Source organism: Hyperoodon ampullatus, assembly GCF_949752795.1.
Source record: "Hyperoodon ampullatus genome assembly, chromosome: 9".
In the NCBI taxonomy this organism is placed as follows: Eukaryota; Metazoa; Chordata; class Mammalia; order Artiodactyla; family Ziphiidae; genus Hyperoodon; species Hyperoodon ampullatus.
Window position 1 is genome coordinate 93,651,585 of NC_136922.1, and position 18,659 is coordinate 93,670,243.

The 18,659-nt window shown below is 42.3% G+C and overlaps 1 pseudogene across 1 annotated transcript; it reads left to right on the top strand.

Annotated features, from left to right (window-relative positions):
• The first annotated feature begins 2,150 nt into the window (after nucleotides 1–2,150).
• Nucleotides 2,151–3,046, top strand: LOC307058249 (RNA-binding protein with serine-rich domain 1-like; annotated as a pseudogene). The gene has a single exon. The product of its transcript is annotated as an RNA-binding protein with serine-rich domain 1-like (transcript).
• The last annotated feature ends 15,613 nt before the right edge of the window (nucleotides 3,047–18,659 follow it).

Sequence of the window (18,659 nt, forward strand, 5' to 3'; positions counted from 1 at the left end):
GAGAAAATCACCACTATAAATACATCCAGACGGAGAGTTCTGTTCTCTATTAAAAAAAAAAGCTCACCCTCAGAGAAACTAATGCTTTACCATAGCCTAACCTCTCCCAGAGGAAGGGCAATTAGACAGCCTTCCTGTCCTTCTCTAGCCTTCCTGTCTCACATAAAAGGAGGGGGGAAAGCCTATAAAAATTCTTCTGGGGCTTCCCTGGTGGCACAGTGGTTGAGAGTCCACCTGCCGATGCAGGGGACACGGGTTTGTGCCCCGGCCCGGGAAGATCCCACATGCCGTGGAGCAGCTGGGCCCGTGAGCCATGGCCACTGAGCCTGCACGTCTGGAGCCTGTGCTCCGCAATGGGAGAGGCCACAACAGTGAGAGGACCGCATACCACACACACACAAAAATTCTTCTGAAGGTTGCAACCCAGAGACACAGGCCCACTAAAAAAAAAAACCACCAAGATTCAATCATAAAATTACAGACTTCTTCCTTTGTGTAATATCTTGTCACCTTATAAACAGGATTCTGGTATAACAAGAGTGAGTTACAACTGACAGAGCTGTAAGAAACAGTCTCTAACTAAGAAGGAGTTGCTAGAGAAGCCCAAAGGGAACAGGGAAGGCAAAAACAAAAACACTAGAGGAAATTGAACTCTCTGACACCTACAGCTACAGCAAACATTAAACACATTCTAACACCTACCCTGGTAAACATAAAACCTCACACTATAGACCATTTATCTCAGTTCCTATTACCCAATACATTATGTTCAGCATTCAACAAAAAATTCAAAGGCATGCTATAAGGCAAGAAAATATGCAGTCTGAAGAGACAAAGTGAGCATCAAAACCAGTCTCAGATATGGCAGAAATTTTGGAATTACGAGGCAGAAATTTAAAATAATTATGATTAGTATGCTAAGGGCTCTAATGGAAAAGGTGGATAACATGCAAATACAGATGGATAATGTCAGCAGAAAAAATGGAAACTCTAAGGAAGAATCATGTTTAAAATTAAAAAAGAAAGTATTGTAACAGAAATGATGATTGTCTTTGATGGGCTTATTGGTCTGTTGGACACAGCCAAGGAAAGAGTTAGTGAGCTTGAAGATATTAATAGAAATTTCCAAAACTGAAATGCAAAGAGAAAAACAAACAAACAGAACATTCACGAAATGTGGAACAATTGCAAAGGTGCAGCATACGTAAAATGGAAATACCAGAAGAAGGAGAAAAAGGGTAAGAAAAAATATTTAAAGTAACAACGGCTGAGAATTTTCCAAAGTTAATGACTGATACCAAATCACAAATCCGGAAAGCTCAGAGAACACCAAATATGATAAATACCAAAAATCTACACTGAGGCACATCATTCAAACTGCAGAAAACAAAACAAACAAAAAATTCTTGAAAGAAACCAGAAGGGGAAAGAACCCTTGCCTATAGAAGAATGAGGATAAGAATTATACCAACTTCTTTCCAGAAACCAAGCAAGGAAAAAGAGGGTCAGTGAAATAGTTAAAGTGTTGAAAGAACAAAACCAAGAGCCTACAAGTCTCTATCCAACAAAAATTTCCTTCAAAAGTGAAGGAGAAATGAAGACTTTCTCAGACAAACAAAAACGGAATTTCTTGCCTATAGACCTGTCTTTTAAGAAATGTTAAAAGAAGTTCTGTAGAGAAAAGGATTATTTATGTCAGAAACTCAGATTTACATAAAGAAAGGAAGAGCAGTAAAAAAGTAAAAAAACAAAGGAAAATAAAATATTTAATTTTTCTTATTCCTATTGATCTAGTAGATCAGTGTTCATTCAAAATAATAATAGCGGAAGTGGTTGGGGCCTCGGAGGGCGGAAGGGCGCCCTCGCTTCGCCGGCTCTGTGGCGGGCCCAGTGAGGCCCCCATAATTCGGAGCAGCCGAGAACCCGGCCTCCACCCTCAGGGCCCTCTCGCCGAGCTGGAGACCCAGGCCCGCAACGCCGGGCCCTACCTACCCTGGAAGTGCTCGCGGCCCGGCGCCTAGACTGGGGAGTTGCTGCCCTTTGGCGTAAATTGCAGTTGATTAGGGATTGTTTCTCAGACTCAAGTTAGAAGTGAGAGTTCAGATAAAGTGAGGCCGCCATTGCTGCTTTGAATACCTCAGAAGGGGAGAATGGATTTATCAGGAGTGAAAAAGAAGAGCTTGCTAGGAGTCAAAGAAAATAATAAAAAGTCCAGCACTAGGGCTCCTTCTACCAAACGCAAAGACCGCTCTGATGAGAAGTCCAAGGATCGCTTTAAAGATAAAGGGGCCACCAAGGAGTCGAGCGAGAAGGATCGTGGCAGGGATAAAACTGGAAAGAGGCGCAGCGCTTCCAGTGGTAGCAGCAGCACCAGGTCTCGGTCCAGCTCGACCTCCAGCTCGGGCTCCAGCAGCAGCTCCAGCTCATCTTCTTCATCGAGCCGCTCAGGAAGTTCCAGCACATCCCGCAGCTCCAGCTCCGGCAGCTCCCCTGGCTCTCCGAGTCCTTCTCAGCGCAGGCCTGACAACAGGCGGTGTTCCCACTCCAAATCCAAACCACCCAAAAGAGATGGAAGGGAAAGGAAAAGGCAGAGCCCTTCTCCTAAACCCACCAAAGTGCACATTGGAAGGCTCACCAGGAATGTGACCAAGGATCGTATCCTGGAGATATTCTCCACCTACGGGAAAATTAAAATGATTGACATGCCTGTAGACAGGATGCACCCCCATCTGTCTAAAGGCTATGCATATGTGGAGTTTGAGAGTCCAGATGAGGCCGAGAAGGCGCTGAAGCATATGGATGGAGGACAAATGGATGGCCAGGAGATCACTGCCACTGCTGTGCTGGCCCCCTGGCCTCAGCCACCCCCCAGGCGATTCAGCCCTCCCAGGAGAATGCTGCCACCGCCTCCCATGTGTGCAGGTCACCCCCACGGAGGAGGAGCAGTTCGCGTTCCCCTCGGCGCAGGTCCCCCGTGCGCCAGCGATCCTGCTCCCCGGGCCGCCGCCACCACAGGAGCCGCCCCAGCTCCACCTCCTTCCGATAAGCAGGGCCACCGAAGCTCTGCCCTGTGACTTGTATCCCATCCAGTTGTCACTTTTCTAGCAGAAGGAGGATCGGTAGGAAAGAAATCCCTCACTCAGGGGCAGGCTTTGAAGGTGAAGGCAGTAATTGCTACGTTTCCCCTGGCGGCAGAGTTCCGGCTGCAGGAGTGTTGTTGGTTGGGGGTCGTGCTTATGAAGATGCCCTCCGGTTTTCTGGCTAGAAAGCTTCCGCATTTCTAGTTCCTGAGAGTCAGTTTAGTGGCAGAGCCAGCAGGGATGAGCAGGGGGCTCCAGGAGGTGGTACAGCCCCAGCCTGGGAGCATGTTTTCCCATTCCACAGATGACGTGGGGCCTATCTGGTGGGCTGGTCGTGCCCTAACCTGTTGGCCTGCAGGGTCCCACAGGAAAGGTGTGCTTTTACACAGCTGCCGTTCCTGTTAGCCTGGCCCTGCTCCCCTGCTCGAGTCCTCTTCTGACCTCTAGGGCCAAATACCCAAAATGGTTCTTTTCACGTGTACTCACGTGCATGCACACACACACACACAAACCTACATCTCCCTTTCTCTCTGAAACTGGTAAGCTGAGAGCCAGCTCTGTCGGGTCATCACAGAACCCCCTTGTTGTGTTGGTATTCATGGTGGGCGTGCAGGTTACCTTGGCAACGTGTACATTGCTTTTTTGGCTTTTATTGTATAGTCAGTACTATACATTTTCTTTTTTGAGTTTTGTAACTTTGTAGCATTTTAGATAATACTGTGTTTGTACTTTGTTGTGTAGAGAAAAGAATTGTGTTGAATAAACCTAGGATTAGAGTGCCGCTCAAGTGTTGGGTTTGCTGCCTCCTTCCTGTCCCTTGGCCCCAAAGGCAGCTTCAGTTGTGAGGTAATTAAACATGATTGTCTAAAAAAAAAAAATAATAATAATAATAATAGCAACAACGTATTAGGTGATTATGGTGTATGGATAAGTGTAATGAATGATAGCAGTGCTATAAGGGATGGGAGGAAGAAATTGAATACTCTGTTATAATGTATCTACACTAGCAGTATAGTATTATTTGAAAGTGGACTTAGATTAGTTATAAATGCATAGTGTAAACTCTAGGGCAAACACTGAAAAAAAATTTAAAGTATAATTGATATGCTGAGAGGATGGAAAATGGAATTATATAAGATGTTCAGTTAAAACCAGAGGAAGCAGGGCTTCCCTGGTGGCGCAGTGATTGAGAGTCCGCCTGCCGATGCAGGGGACATGGGTTCGTGCCCCAGTCTGGGAAGATCCCACATGCCGCGGAGCGGCTAGGCCCGTGAGCCATGGCCGCTGAGCCTGCGTGTCTGGTGCCTGTGCTCCGCAGCGGGAGAGGCCACAACAGTGAGAGGCCCACGTACCGAAAAAAAAAAAAAAAAACAGAGGAAGCAGAAAAGAGGAAAAGAAAAAAAAAGAAAGTTCAATAAATAATAATCAATAAAACAGTTCTGAATATGGCAGATATTAATCTAACTATATCAATAATCAGTTTAAATATGAATGGTCTAAATACACCGATTAAAACAGAGAGACTGACAGACTAGATCAAAAAATAAGACACAACCATGTTGTGTACAAGAAACCCACTTTAAATATAGAGACACAAATAGATTAAAAGTAAAGGGAAGGAAAAGATACACTATGCTAATACTAATCAAAATAAAGCTGAGTAGTTATCTTAATTTCAGACAAAGTAGATTCCAGGATAACAAAAATTATCAGGGACAAAGAGGGGCATTACCTAATGTTAAAGGGGTCAATTCTCTAAGAAGGCATAACAGTTCTTTTTGTGTATGCATCTAACAACAGAGCATGAAAATATGTGAGACAGAGCCTGCTAGAGCTGTAATAAGAAATAGACAAATCCACTATTATAGTTGGAGACTGCAACTCTCCTTTATCAGTAATTGACAGAAAATCAGCAAGGATGTAGTTGAAGTGAACAGCATCATCAATCAACTGGTTCTAATTGACATTTATAGACTTCTGCATCCACAACAACAGAACACACATTCTTCTTAAGCTCACGTGGAACATTCACCAATAATTACTATACTCGAGGCCACCAAACACACCTCAACCAATTTAAAAGAATAGAAATCATATGATGTGTGCTCTCAGACCACAATGAAATTAAACTAGAAATGAATAACAGAAAAGTAGCTGGAAAATCCAAAATATTTAGATATTTTTTTTTATTAGTTTCTGCTTTATAACAAAGTGGATCAGTCATACATATACATCTGTTCCCACATCCCTTCCCTCCTGCGTCTCGCTCCCTCCCACCCTCCCCATCCCACCCCTCCAGGCGGTCACAAAGCACCAAGCCAATCTCCCTGTGCTATGCGGCGGCTTCCCACTATCTATCTACCTTACGTTTGGTACTGTATATATGTCCATGCCTCTCTTTCGCTTTGTCACAGCTTACCCTTCCCCCTCCCCATATCCTCAAGTCCATTCTCAAGTAGGTCTGTGTCTTTATTCCTGTTTTACCCCTAGGTTCTTCATGACATTTTTTTTTCTTAAATTCCATATATATGTGTTAGCATACGGTATTTGTCTTTCTCTTTCTGACTTACTTCACTCTGTATAACAGACTCTAGGTCCATCCACCTCATTACAAATAGCTCAGTTTCGTTTCTTTTTATGGCTGAGTAATATTCCATTGTATATATGTGCCACATCTTCTTTATCCATTCATCCGCTGATGGACACTTAGGTTGTTTCTATCTCCGGGCTATTGTGAATAGAGCTGCAATGAACATTTTGGTACATGTCTCTTTTTGAATTATGGTTTTCTCAGGGTATATGCCTAGTAGTGGGATTGCTGGGTCATATTGTAGTTCTATTTGTAGTTTTTTAAGGAACCTCCATACTGTTCTCCATAGTGGCTGTACCAAAGTCACATTCCCACCAACAGTGCAAGAGTGTTCCCTTTTCCCCACACCCTCTCCAGCATTTATTGTTTCTAGATTTCATGATGATGGCCATTCTGACTGGTGTGAGATGATATCTCATTGTAGTTTTGATTTGCATTTCTCTAATGATTAATGATGTTGAGCATTCTTTCATGTGTTTGTTGGCAGTCTGTATATCTTCTTTGGAGAAATGCCTATTTAAGTCTTCTGCCCATTTTTGGATTGGGTTGTTTGTTTTTTTGCTATTGAGCTGCATGAGCTGCTTATAAATTTTGGAGATTAATCCTTTGTCAGTTGCTTCATTTGCAAATATTTTCTCCCATTCTGAGGGTTGTCTTTTGGTCTTGTTTATGGTTTCTTTTGGTCTTGTTTATGGTTTCCTTTGCTGTGCAAAAGCTTTGAAGTTTCATTAGGTCCCATTTGTTTATCTTTGTTTTTATTTCCATTTCTCTAGGAGGTGGGTCCAAAAGGATCTTGCTGGGATTTATGTCATAGAGTGTTCTGCCTATGTTTTCCTCTAAGAGTTTGATAGTGTCTGGCCTTACATTTAGGTCTTTAATCCATTTTGAGCTTATTTTTGTGTATGGTGTCAGGGAATGATCTAATCTCATACTTTTACATGTCCCTGTCCAGTTTTCCCAGCACCACTTATTGAAGAGGCTGTCCTTTCTCCACTGTACATTCCTGCCTCCTTTATCAAAGATAAGTTGACCATATGTGCGTGGGTTTATCTCTGGGCTTTCTATCCTGTTCCATTGATCTATCTTTCTGTTTTTGTGCCAGTACCACACTGTCTTGATTACTGTAGCTTTGTAGTATAGTCTGAAGTCAGGGAGCCTGATTCCTCCAGCTCCGTTTTTCGTTCTCAAGATTGCTTTGGCTATTTGGGGTCTTTTGTTTTTCCAAATTTTGAAATTTTTTGTTCTAGTTCTGTGAAGAATGCCAGTGGTAGTTTGATAGGGATTGCATTGAATCTGTAGATTGCTTTGGGTAGTAGAGCCATTTTCACAATATTGATTCTTCCAATCCAGGAGCATGGTACATCTCTCCATTGATTTGTATCATCTTTAATTTCTTTCATCAGTGTCTTATAATTTTCTGCATACAGGTCTTTTGCCTCCTTAGGTAGGTTTATTCCTAGATATTTTATTCTTTTTGTTGCAATGGTAAATGGGAGTGTTTTCTTGATTTCACTTTCAGATTTTTCATCATTAGTGTACAGGAATGCCAGAGATTTCTGTGCATTAATTTTGTATCCTGCTACTTTACCAAATTCATTGATTAGCTCTAGTAGTTTTCTGGTAGCATCTTTAGGATTCTCTATGTATAGTATCATGTCATCTGCAAACAGTGACAGCTTTACTTCTTCTTTTCCAATTTGGATTCCTTTTATTTCCTTTTCTTCTCTGACTGCTGTGGCTAAAACTTCCAAAACTAAGTTGAATAAGAGTGGTGAGAGTGGGCAGCCTTGTCTTGTTCCTGATCTTAGTGGAAATGGTTTCAGTTTTTCACCATTGAGGACGATGTTGGCTGTGGGTTTGTCATATATGGCCTTTATTATGTTGAGGAAACTTCCCTCTATGCCTCCTTTCAGCAGGGTTTTTATCATAAATGGGTGTTGAATTTTGTCGAAAGCTTTCTCTGCATCTATTGAGATGATCATATGGTTTTTCTTCTTCAGTTTTTTAATATGGTATATCACATTGATTGATTTGCATATATTGAAGAATCCTTGCATTCCTGGAATAAACCCCACTTGATCATGGTGTATGATCCTTTTAATGTGCTGTTGGATTCTGTTTGCTAGTATTTTGTTGAGGATTTTTGCATCTATGTTCATCAGTGATATTGGCCTGTAGTTTTCTTTCTTTGTGACATCCTTGTCTGGTTTTGGTATCAAGGTGATGGTGGCCTCATAGAATGAGTTTGGGAGTGTTCCTCCCTCTGCTATATTTTGAAAGAGTTTGAGAAGGATAGGTGTTAGCTCTTCTCTAAATGTTTGATAGAATTCGCCTGTGAAGCCATCTGGTCCTGGGCTTTTGTTTGTTGGAAGATTTTTAATCACAGTTTCAATTTCAGTGCTTGTGATTGGTCTGTTCATATTTTCTATTTCTTCCTGGTTCAGTCTCGGAAGGTTGTGCTTTTCTAAGAATTTGTCCATTTCTGGGCCTCCCTGGTGGCGCAGTGGTTGAGAGTCCGCCTGCCGATGCAGGGGATACGGGTTCGTGCCCCGGTCTGGGAGGATCCCATATGCCGCGGAGCGGCTGGGCCCGTGAGCCATGGCTGCTGAGCCTGCGCGTCCGGAGCCTGTGCTCCGCAACGGGAGAGGCCACAACAGTGAGAGGCCCGCGTACCACAAAAAAAAAAAAAAAAAAAAAAAAAAAAAAAAAAAAAAAGAATTTGTCCATTTCTTCCAGGTTGTCCATTTTATTGGCATATAGTTGCTTATAGTAATCTCTCATGATCTTTTGTATTTCTGCAGTGTCAGTTGTTACTTCTCCTTTTTCATTTCTAATTCTATTGATTTGAGTCTTCTCCCTTTTTTTCTTGATGAGTGTGGCTAATGGTTTATCAATGTTGTTTATCTTCTCAAAGAACCAGCTTTTAGTTTTATTGATCTTTGCTATCGTTTCCTTCATTTCTTTTTCATTTATTTCTGATTTCATCTTTATGATTTCTTTCCTTCTGCTAACTTTGGGGGTTTTTTGTTCTTCTTTCTCTAATTGCTTTAGGTGCAAGGTTAGGCTGTTTATTCGAGATGTTTCCTGTTTCTTAAGGTAGGATTGTATTGCTATAAACTTCCCTCTTAGAACTACTTTTGCTGCATCCCATAGGTTTTGGGTTGTCGTGTCTCCATTGTCATTTCTTTCTAGGTATTTTTTTATTTCCTCTTTGATTTCTTCAGTGATCACTTCGTTATTGAGTAGTGTATTGTTTAGCCTCCATGTGTTTGTATTTTTTACAGATCTTTTCCTGTAATTGATACCTAATCTCATAGCGTTGTGGTCGGAAAAGTTACTTGATACAATTTCAGTTTTCTTAAATTTACCAAGGCTTGATTTGTGACCCAAGATATGATCTATCCTGGAGAATGTTCCATGAGCACTTGAGAAAAATGTGTATTCTGTTGGTTTTGGATGGAATGTCCTATAAATATCAATTAAGTCCATCTTGTTTAATGTATCATTTAAAGCTTGTGTTTCCTTATTTATTTTCATTTTGGATGATCTGTCTATTGGTGAAAGTGGGGTGTTAAAGCCCCCTACTATGAGTGTGTTACTGTCGATTTCCCCTTTTATGGCTGTTAGTATTTGCCTTATGTATTGAGGTGCTCCTATGTTGGGTGCATAAATATTTACAATTGTTATATCTTCTTCTTGGATCAATCCCTTGATCATTATGTAGTGTCCTTCTTTGTCTCTTCTAATAGTCTTTTTTTTTTTTTTTTTGCGGTACATGGGCCTCTCACTGCCGTTGGCCTCTCCCGCTGCGGATCACAGGCTCCGGACGCGCAGGCCCAGCGGCCATGGTCCACGGGTCCAGCCACTCCATGGCACGTGGGATCCCCCCGGACAGGGGCACGAACCCACGCCCCCCTCATCGGCAGGCGGACTCCCAACCACTGCGCCACCAGGGAAGCCCTAGTCTTTATTTTAAAGTCTATTTTGTCTGATATGAGAATTGCTACTCCAGCTTTCTTTTGGTTTCCATTTGCATGGAATATCTTTTTCCATCCCCTCACTTTCAGTCTGTATGTGTCTCTAGGTCTGAAGTGGGTCTCTTGTAGACAGCATATATATATGGGTCTCGTTTTTGTATCCATTCAGCCAGTCTGTGTCTTTTGGCGGGAGCATTTAATCCATTTACATTTAAGGTAATTATCGATATGTATGTTCCTATTCCCATTTTCTTAATTGTTTTGGGTTTGTTATTGTAGGTCTTTTCCTTCTCTTGTGTTTCTTGCCTAGAGAAGATCCTTTAGCATTTGTTGTAAAGCTGGTTTGGTGGTTCTGAACTCTCTCAGCTTTTGCTTGTCTGTAAAGGTTTTAATTTCTCCGTCAAATCTGAATTGAGATCCTTGCTGGGTAGAGTAATGTTGGTTTTAGGTTTTTCTCCTTCATCACTTTAAATATGTCCTGCCACTCCCTTCTGGCTTGCAGAGTTTCTGCTGAGAGATCAGCTGTTAACCTTATGGGGATTCCCTTGTGTGTTATTTGTTGTTTTTCCCTTGCTGCTTTTAATATGTTTTCTTTGTATTTAATTTTTGACAGTTTGATTAATATGTGTCTTGGCGTGTTTCTCCTTGGATTTATCCTGTATGGGTCTCTCTGTGCTTCCTGGACTTGATTAACTATTTCCTTTCCCATATTAGGGAAGTTTTCAACTATAATCTCTTCAAATATTTTCTCAGTCCCTTTCTTTTTCTCTTCTTCTTCTGGAACCCCTACAATTTGAATGTTGGTGCATTTAATGTTTTCCCAGATGTCTCTGAGACTGTCCTCAGTTCTTTTCATTCTTTTTTCTTTATTCTGCTCTGCAGTAGTTATTTCCACTATTTTATCTTCCAGGTCACTTCTCCGTTCTTCTGCCTCAGTTATTCTGCTATTGATCCCTTCTAGGTATTTTTAATTTCATTTATTGTGTTGTTCTTCATTGCTTGTTTCATCTTTAGTTCTTCTAGGTCCTTGTTAAATGTTTCTTGCATTTTCTCTATTCTACTTCCAAGATTTTGGATCATCTTAACTATCATTATTCTGAATTCTTTTTCAGGTAGGCTGCCTATTTCCTCTTCATTTGTTTGGTCTGGTGGGTTTTTCTCTTGCTACTTCATCTGCTGTGTGTTTTTCTGTCTTCTCATTTTTCTTATCTTACTGTGTTTGGGGTCTCCTTTTTGCAGGCTGCAGGTTCGTAGTTCCCGTTGTTTTTGGTGTCTGTCCCCAGTGGCTAAAGTTGGTTCAGTGGGTTGTGTAGGCTTCCTGGTGGAGGGGACTAGTGCCTGTGTTCTGGTGGATGAGGCTGGATCCTGTCTTTCTGGTGGGCAGGTCCACGTCTGGTGGTGTGTTTTGGGGTTATCTGTGGACTTATTATGATTTTAGGCAGCCTCTCTGCTAATGGCTGGGGTTGTGTTCCTGTCTTGCTAGTTGTTTGGCATAGGGTGTCCAGCACTGTAGCTTGCTGGTCGTTGAGTGAAGCTGGGTGTTGGTGTTGAGATGGAGATCTCTGGGAGACTTTTGCCATTTGATATTACGTAGAGCTGGGAGGTCTCTTTTGGACCAGTGTCCTGAAGTTGGCTCTCCCACCTCAGAGGCACAGCACTGACTCCTGGCTGCAGCACCAAGAGCCTTTCATCCACACGGCTCAGAATAAGAGGGAGAAAAAGTAGAAAGAAAGAGGATAAAATAAAATAAAGTAAGGTAAAATAAAGTTATTAAAGTAAAAAAATAATTATTAAGAAAAAAAAATTTTTTTAAGTAAAAAAAAAAAAAAAAAACCAGACAGATAGAACCCTAGGACAAATCGTGAAAGCAAAGCTATACAGACAAAATCTCACACAGAAGCATACACATACACTCACAAAAAGAGGAAAAGGGGAAAAAATAATAAATCTTGCTCCCGAAGTCCACCTCCTCAATTTGGGGTGATTCGTTGTCTACTCATGTATTCCACAGAGGCAGGGTACATCAAGTTGATTGTGGAGATTGAATCCGCTGCTCCTGAGGCTGCTGGGAGAGATTTCCCTTTCTCTTCTTTGTTCGCACAGCTCCCGGGGCTCAGCTTTGGTTTTGGCCCCGCCTCTGCTTATAGGTCGCCTGAGGGCATCTGTTCTTCGCCCAGACAGGACGGGGTTAAAGGAGCCGCTGACTCGGGGGCTCTGGCTCACTCAGGCCGGGGGGAGGGAGGGGTACGGATGCGGGGCGAGCCTGCGGCGGCAGAGGCCAGCATGACGTTGCACCAGCCTGAGGCGTGCCGTGCGTTCTCCCGGGGAAGTTGTCCCTGGATCCCGGGACCCTGGCAGTGGTGGGCTGCACAGGCTCCCTGGAAAGGGGGCGTGGACGGTGACCTGCGCTCGCACACAGGCTTCTTGGTGGCAGCAGAAGCAGCCTTAGCATCTCACACCCGTCTCTGGGGTCCACGCTGTTAGCTGTGACTCGCGCTGTTCTCTGGAACTCCTTTAAGCAGTGCTCTTAATCTCCTCTCCTCCGTAACTCCTTTTCTTATCAGTCCAATTTCTGCCTTCATCATCACATGGTGTTTTCTCTGTGTGTGTCTCTCTCTGTGTCCAAATGTCTCTCTTTTTATAAGGATACCAGTCATTGTATTGGGGCCCACCCTAATCTAGCAGAACATCATTTTATCTTGATTACATCTGCAGAGACCTTATTTCCAAATAAGATCACATTCACAAGTACTGGGATTAGGACCTGAACATATCTTTTGAGAGGGTGAAATTCAGTCCACAACACCTTCCCAGCTAATTGTGTTATTTATTCTAGCATTGCTTTCCTTCCCTTTGCCTCCAGACTTCACCTTAGCCCTGCTTCTGTAAAGCCAAACTAGGCTTCTCTCAGTAATGTAACTGTTTAAGGAAAAGACCTTCTCTGAATGTGCCCCAACCCAAACCTCCCAGTCCCAGGAAAATTGTACACTCCATTGGGCTAACCTAGTTCCTCCAGTTGGGGAACCCCACAATACTTAGTAGTTCCCAATTGGAGTTGATATGCAAATGATACAGAGATCTCAGCATAAAAATAGAAGAAATAATGATGTGATTGAAAGAGTACAGGGTGTGAAATCAGAAAACCTGAGTTATGATTTTGATACAAACACTTAAAAAACCAGGACCAACCCAGGTCTAAATTCTAGTATAATGTTATTTCCACCATTGCATGGCTAGAAAGCTCCACCTGTGATCCATATTAATTCCCACACCAAGGGCAACCATAGATGGCACTGAATGTATTACCAACATTTAGATGGAAACTCCTCAGGAGAAGGAAGAGAAGGAGAGGAAGGAAGAGGAACAGAAGAAAGAGGAGGAAATAGCAAAATATAGTGTCCACAAAATCTCTTTTAATGATTGTTAAACAAATACACAGAGAAAAATTCCAAAGGCAAACTCTCTCTTAGAGCTTCCCTAAAGATGAATGGAAAGAAGACCTTGGCTGTTACCAGCATGTGCTTCATGCTATTTTGGTTAGTGGGTAAGTCATACATGCTGGTAATGAATTTCCCAGGCTTTCAATTTTAAATGGGAGTAGATAGTGCAAGACATTCATTTTAAAATGGAGTGTTTTCTTCTGATGTTCATAAAAAGAATCCATTGTGTTACGATTAGATCATGCTTAACCCACCTCAGGAATGTTTTCAGAATGACAGAATATTTATTTCTCAGTGACATCACCAAGGTTCAAGAAGGTCTGATCAGCATACTTGCAAAGCCCTGTGATCCTAAAAGGGCTAAGACAAATCTTCCCCCTCCTTTGTAGGTTCCTCCATCTGCACTTGGGTAATAACACCCACCTTTCCATTCTAAACATAAAATAAGAGAGTAATTAATAGAACCTAATCGTAGCAAAAGAAAAGTCTTTTTAAAAAATCTTTCTTCAGAATAATTTAGTTGTGCTTCACATGTGCTTTGAGCAAAAATTTTAGACTAGAATTTAATCTTAATACTAGTAATAAAATGCCATTTTTCCTCACCCTATCGTAATTACTCCATAAGCACATAAATTTTAACTTAAAAAATTACATCTAAGATTATCCATGCAAATAGATTGTACTTATGGACAGAACCACTGCAAGTGGTGATACCAAAAATCTTTGATGCCCCCCAAATACCCAAAACAAACAAAAAACAAACAAAAAATCTTTGATGCCAAAACTTTCAAGGATTTGGCTTCTGAAAATCAGCAAATCCAGGCCAGAATCATCAGATCAGCAAATTGGATGTACTGAACTTGACCCAGTGCCCATGCAGTCACAGTTTAGATTTGTAACTAATACAAAAAATTGATTACTTCTCCTTAGATTTGTTGCTTTGAAGGGACATCAGGTGAAAGACTTTGGATGTGACAGAGAAGCAGTCAGGTATCTCTTAGAGATTTTTAACTGTATAAGGTTAACTGGGCATTCTTCCCATTGAAATATCAAACTACAGCAGCATTGTATATCAACTATACTCCAATAAAAATTAATTTAAAAAAACCAAATATCAAATTACAAAAATAGAGATCTTTCTTGAAACAGCTAACAATACTTAACCTTAAGGAAAACTTAGGTTTAACACCATCAATTCACATTTTAATTGTTTCTTTATAATAATTGTGAGGTTTTTTTAAGACAAGAAATGCAATTAAATAAGACAATTGACCTAAAGAGAAATCTATGTAGGGTTCCTTTCTTTTAAAGTAATCTCTTCCTCCTCTAAAGGCAGATTACAGATAGCAGCTATAAACCAAAAGAAGTAATAACTTTGTTTTTGGTTTTATAACTATCAATAAAAAATATTTAAATTCTCCAATCAAACAAGATTCCCAAGGATTGTTGCTGGAATTGTTTTTATTACAGTAATTACATAATAACTCATTGGAATGTAAAGTAAGAAGTTAACTGAGACAGACCACTAATGGAAAAAGCAAGGCGTTGGGGGTATTTTTTATTTCAGTGTCAGGTTTTTTCCCCCAAACATCTCAACATTGGACATTTAGTTAAAAAGAAATGGGGAATGGGGGAAGAGGCACTATGTCTGTTTACATACACCAGTTTCTCTATATACATTAAGGAATGGAGAATGGGACAATGAAAGACTTAACAAAATTAGTCTGGAGTAGTTAGGATGTAGTAATAGGAAAGTGGGGTGTGGGGGGGAGGGGAACAAACTTACCTGAGTATGTGCCACCTGAGGGAGCACAGTTCTGGAGTAGAGTGAGGCTCCCTGTGTAGTAGACACCTCCTGCTGCTGGGACACAGCTTCTCCCATCCACACATTCCCAAGGCAAGTGTGTCCCTTAAATTGATTGCTCCCATCAACCCTCCTCATTGACAACCTGTGTTATTCCTTGTACCTATTACCTAGTTAATGATTCTGCATTCATTTCCTCTGTGTGTGTGTGTGTGTGTATGTGTGTGTGTGTGTGTGTGTATGTGTATGTGTATGTACACAAGGGAAGGGGGTTCCCACACCACCAAGCAATTCTGACCCCAGCTGGGTGTCCTGCAACTCAACTCAGTTCTGACACTATCTACCTGGAGTCAGCATCAGATCCCATAGGTTAAGGACTCAGCCCTTAACCCCCTTCATTGCCAGTTGCAAGTCTAGGTTGTCAGATGTGCTTCTGACTAACTGGCTACAGATTGGAGGTTCCAAGCACCGCTTCCTTGTATTCAACTAATTTGCTACAAAGGCTCACAGAACTCAGTAAAACAGTTTACTTACTAGATTATCAGTTTATTATAGAAGTACATAACTCATGAACAGCCAGATGGAAGAGGTGCATAAGGGAAGTTATGTGGGAAGGAGTGCAAATCTTCCATGCTCTCTCTGAACGCTCCACTCTCCCAGGACCTCCATGTATTCACCAACTGGAAGCTCCCCAAACCCTGTCCTTTTGAGGTTTTATGGAGGCTTCACTACATAGGCATGATGGATTAGATTGTTAGCTACTGGTGCCTGAACTCAGTCTCCAGCTCCTCTCCCCTCCCTAGAGGTTAGGTCCCAAACCTCTAATCACTTGGTTGATTCTTCTGGCCACCAACTCCCATCCTTAGGTGACCTAGGGCTTTCAAAAAGTCACTTCACTAACATAACAGAAGGTACGGAGTTCATCACCTAGGAAATGCAAGAGTTTTAGGCCCTTTGTGGCAGAAACAGGGACAAAAACCAAATATATATTTCTTACTATAAATCACATCTTACTAGTTTACTTCATGGTATATCTTTCTTAATCTTCAGTGGTTCCACAGAACTGCCTTGTCCCATGTTGGTTCTCAAACTGGCCCTTGTACATGGAGGGCCAGGAGAGACTGAGGAAAGAGGCAGGGCGCTCCAGGTCGGTAGGCAGTGGGTTGAATAAGAAGGAAACTTACTTGTGAGGCTTGTCTTGGGCACCGAGAAACAGTACATCTTTGCACCTGCTGCCAGAATCTCAGAAGTTTGTATTGAGGCCTTAACGGTTTCAGTCACATATTCAGTCTTGTCGTTCTCAACACCACGTTGTTCTGTCCAGGATGCGTCCTTGAAAACGGTTCCAACTGTGGGAACGGTGAACAGAGCATACATTCCAAGGACAGGGGGTAGGGTGAGGAACCTCCCGTTGCCCTGGTCCAGCTCAGGGGTCATTCGGTGGTCACATCTTCTCCATGACCTCCTCTAATATCCCACCACCTTCAAATTAGTACGATCACTGCTATCCTCCTCCCTCAGGCTCTTCCTGGGCAGCGGTGACCAATCTTCTCCACTGGGCTGCCGTTTCACAAAGAAGGAACCGGGGCTACACCCAAGGAACACACAAGCTGCACCTGTGCATGAAAAACAAAATATGTTTAGAATAAGATTCTAGAAGATAAATATTGCTATTAGTTACCTTACTCTTAATCATATGTTTATGCTGGAAGAGACCTTGGAGATGAGGAAACTGAGGTTCAGAGAAGGGAAGCGGCGGGTCTGAGGTTCGCACTGAGTGAGCTGTGGCATCAGCACGAGCACCCAGGTGCCTGAGCTACTTGTCCACTGCTCTCCATCACTCCTTCCTCTCTCCCGTCGACCGTCCTGAGTCTTAATCCTTGTCTCCTCATGGTTTTAAAGGAAGAAAATTGAAACCTTCTTCTATTTAATTTACTATTAAAAGCCCACCAAAATCATGCCCAGCTCTTCACATTTAAATATTAGAGCAAAAAAAATAGTGGAGACCCATGCAGTGATCCAAGTCCATGTCTGGACATACGTTCCCTGAGAAAATTGTGCTCACCTGCACCAGAATAGTTAACAAGAAACGTCATGTATTTTGCCCACTGCATCCTTGGCCTCTGCTTCACTGAGAGGGAGACAGTCCCGAATATGGGCTGCAGTCCCATATCTGACCCACTGGTGGAACTGGTGGCCTGTGATGGCTACCAACTTGGTGCAGGGGACATCGGCCTGCTCATTCCAGTTCTCAGCTTGGTAGGGGTCCTTTTTACATTTATCTATCTGGGTGACCCATATTTTGCCTTCCCACTCAGCCAGTTTTTGACATAGATCTTGTCATCATACTGGGGTGCCTTTGATAGCTCAGTTCACTTTTCGTTATTTCCTTTACCATATGACCAGGTCACAGGCCAGGCCCAGGAGTCCATGAAGGTGTAGCATGGAGGGGATTTGAAAATAGCCTGCATGGCTAACCACACAGCCACCTTCTCTGCTCATTGGGTCTATCTGTCTGATCCTTGGTTGCTAATGATGTGTCCATCTTGACAGCTGCTAATGAACCCCTTCAGGCTTTCGTCTTCCACCTATGAACCAGGCCATACCTTCTGTGGGAACCTCTTCTAAACGTGGTCCCAACAGGCTACTGGGGTAACCAGAGGCTTCATTGCACCCAGAAGTGGTCTTTTAGGGTGTGGGCCACGTGTTTATGCAAGCATGTGACCCCTGAGGACCTCAAGTAACTTTGGTCTTGTATGTATTTTTCCATTTGATGATGGAACTTTGTTATGCCTGCCCCACTTTTTTGGTTGGGTTAATGTCGACCCAGTTTAGGATGGGCTGGTCAGACCTTGGTAACACCATAGACTCATGAGTCAGGTATTGTTTCTACTAGCACCTAGTAATAGTCCAGGAGCTGTCACTCATCTATATCAGTCTGGGACAATGTGGTCCAGGCAGTGACCTTAGATGGTTGGGTCATTAACCTCTAAAAATTTGTAGGATCAGCTCAACATGTCATCTTTTTAGGTACAATTTGGGATGGAGCCCAATGGGACATTCTAACTGACTTTAAGGAGAAGTTTCTGACTATACTTATGTCAATTAAAAATTAATCAGTTGATCTAAGAAAGAAATGGAAAATTTTATTCCAGCCAAGTTGAGGATTTTAACCCAGGAATAGCATCTCAGAAAGCTCTGAGAACTGTTCCACCCATTAGAAGTCAAAGCAGTTATATACGTTTTTTTGAAACAGGGCTGTATGTTAAATGACATATCATTGACAATTTACACAATCCAGATCTGCAAGTAAGGGTGGTGGGTCATGTGACTCCTTACACCATCAAGAAGGAATGTTATCTTTTAAGGAGTTGTCTTACGGTTGAGCTGGTATTTCTGCCGATGGGGGAGGCTTGGTTGATGCATAATGCAGATACACAGTGCACAGTAGGGGGGATGCATAATGCAGATACACAATTCACAGTGAAAGTCAAACGGCAGAGAAAATTTTTTATGTTTAAATGTTTCTTGTCTTGCCATAAAATATGAATTTTATTTCACCCCTAGTACTCCCAACTTTAACAAAAAGCACAACACCTGCTGGGGCTGTTTAGGCACTGGAGACAATACATTCCACACTTCCACATTCTGCTTGTCCTACTGGTGCAGGTCACAAAACCCCACCTTAGAATTGGAACAGAGGCACACTGGAGGAAATACAATGTGAAGTACATCCAGCCCTGCTCAGGGGCTCCATGGCCCTTCAGT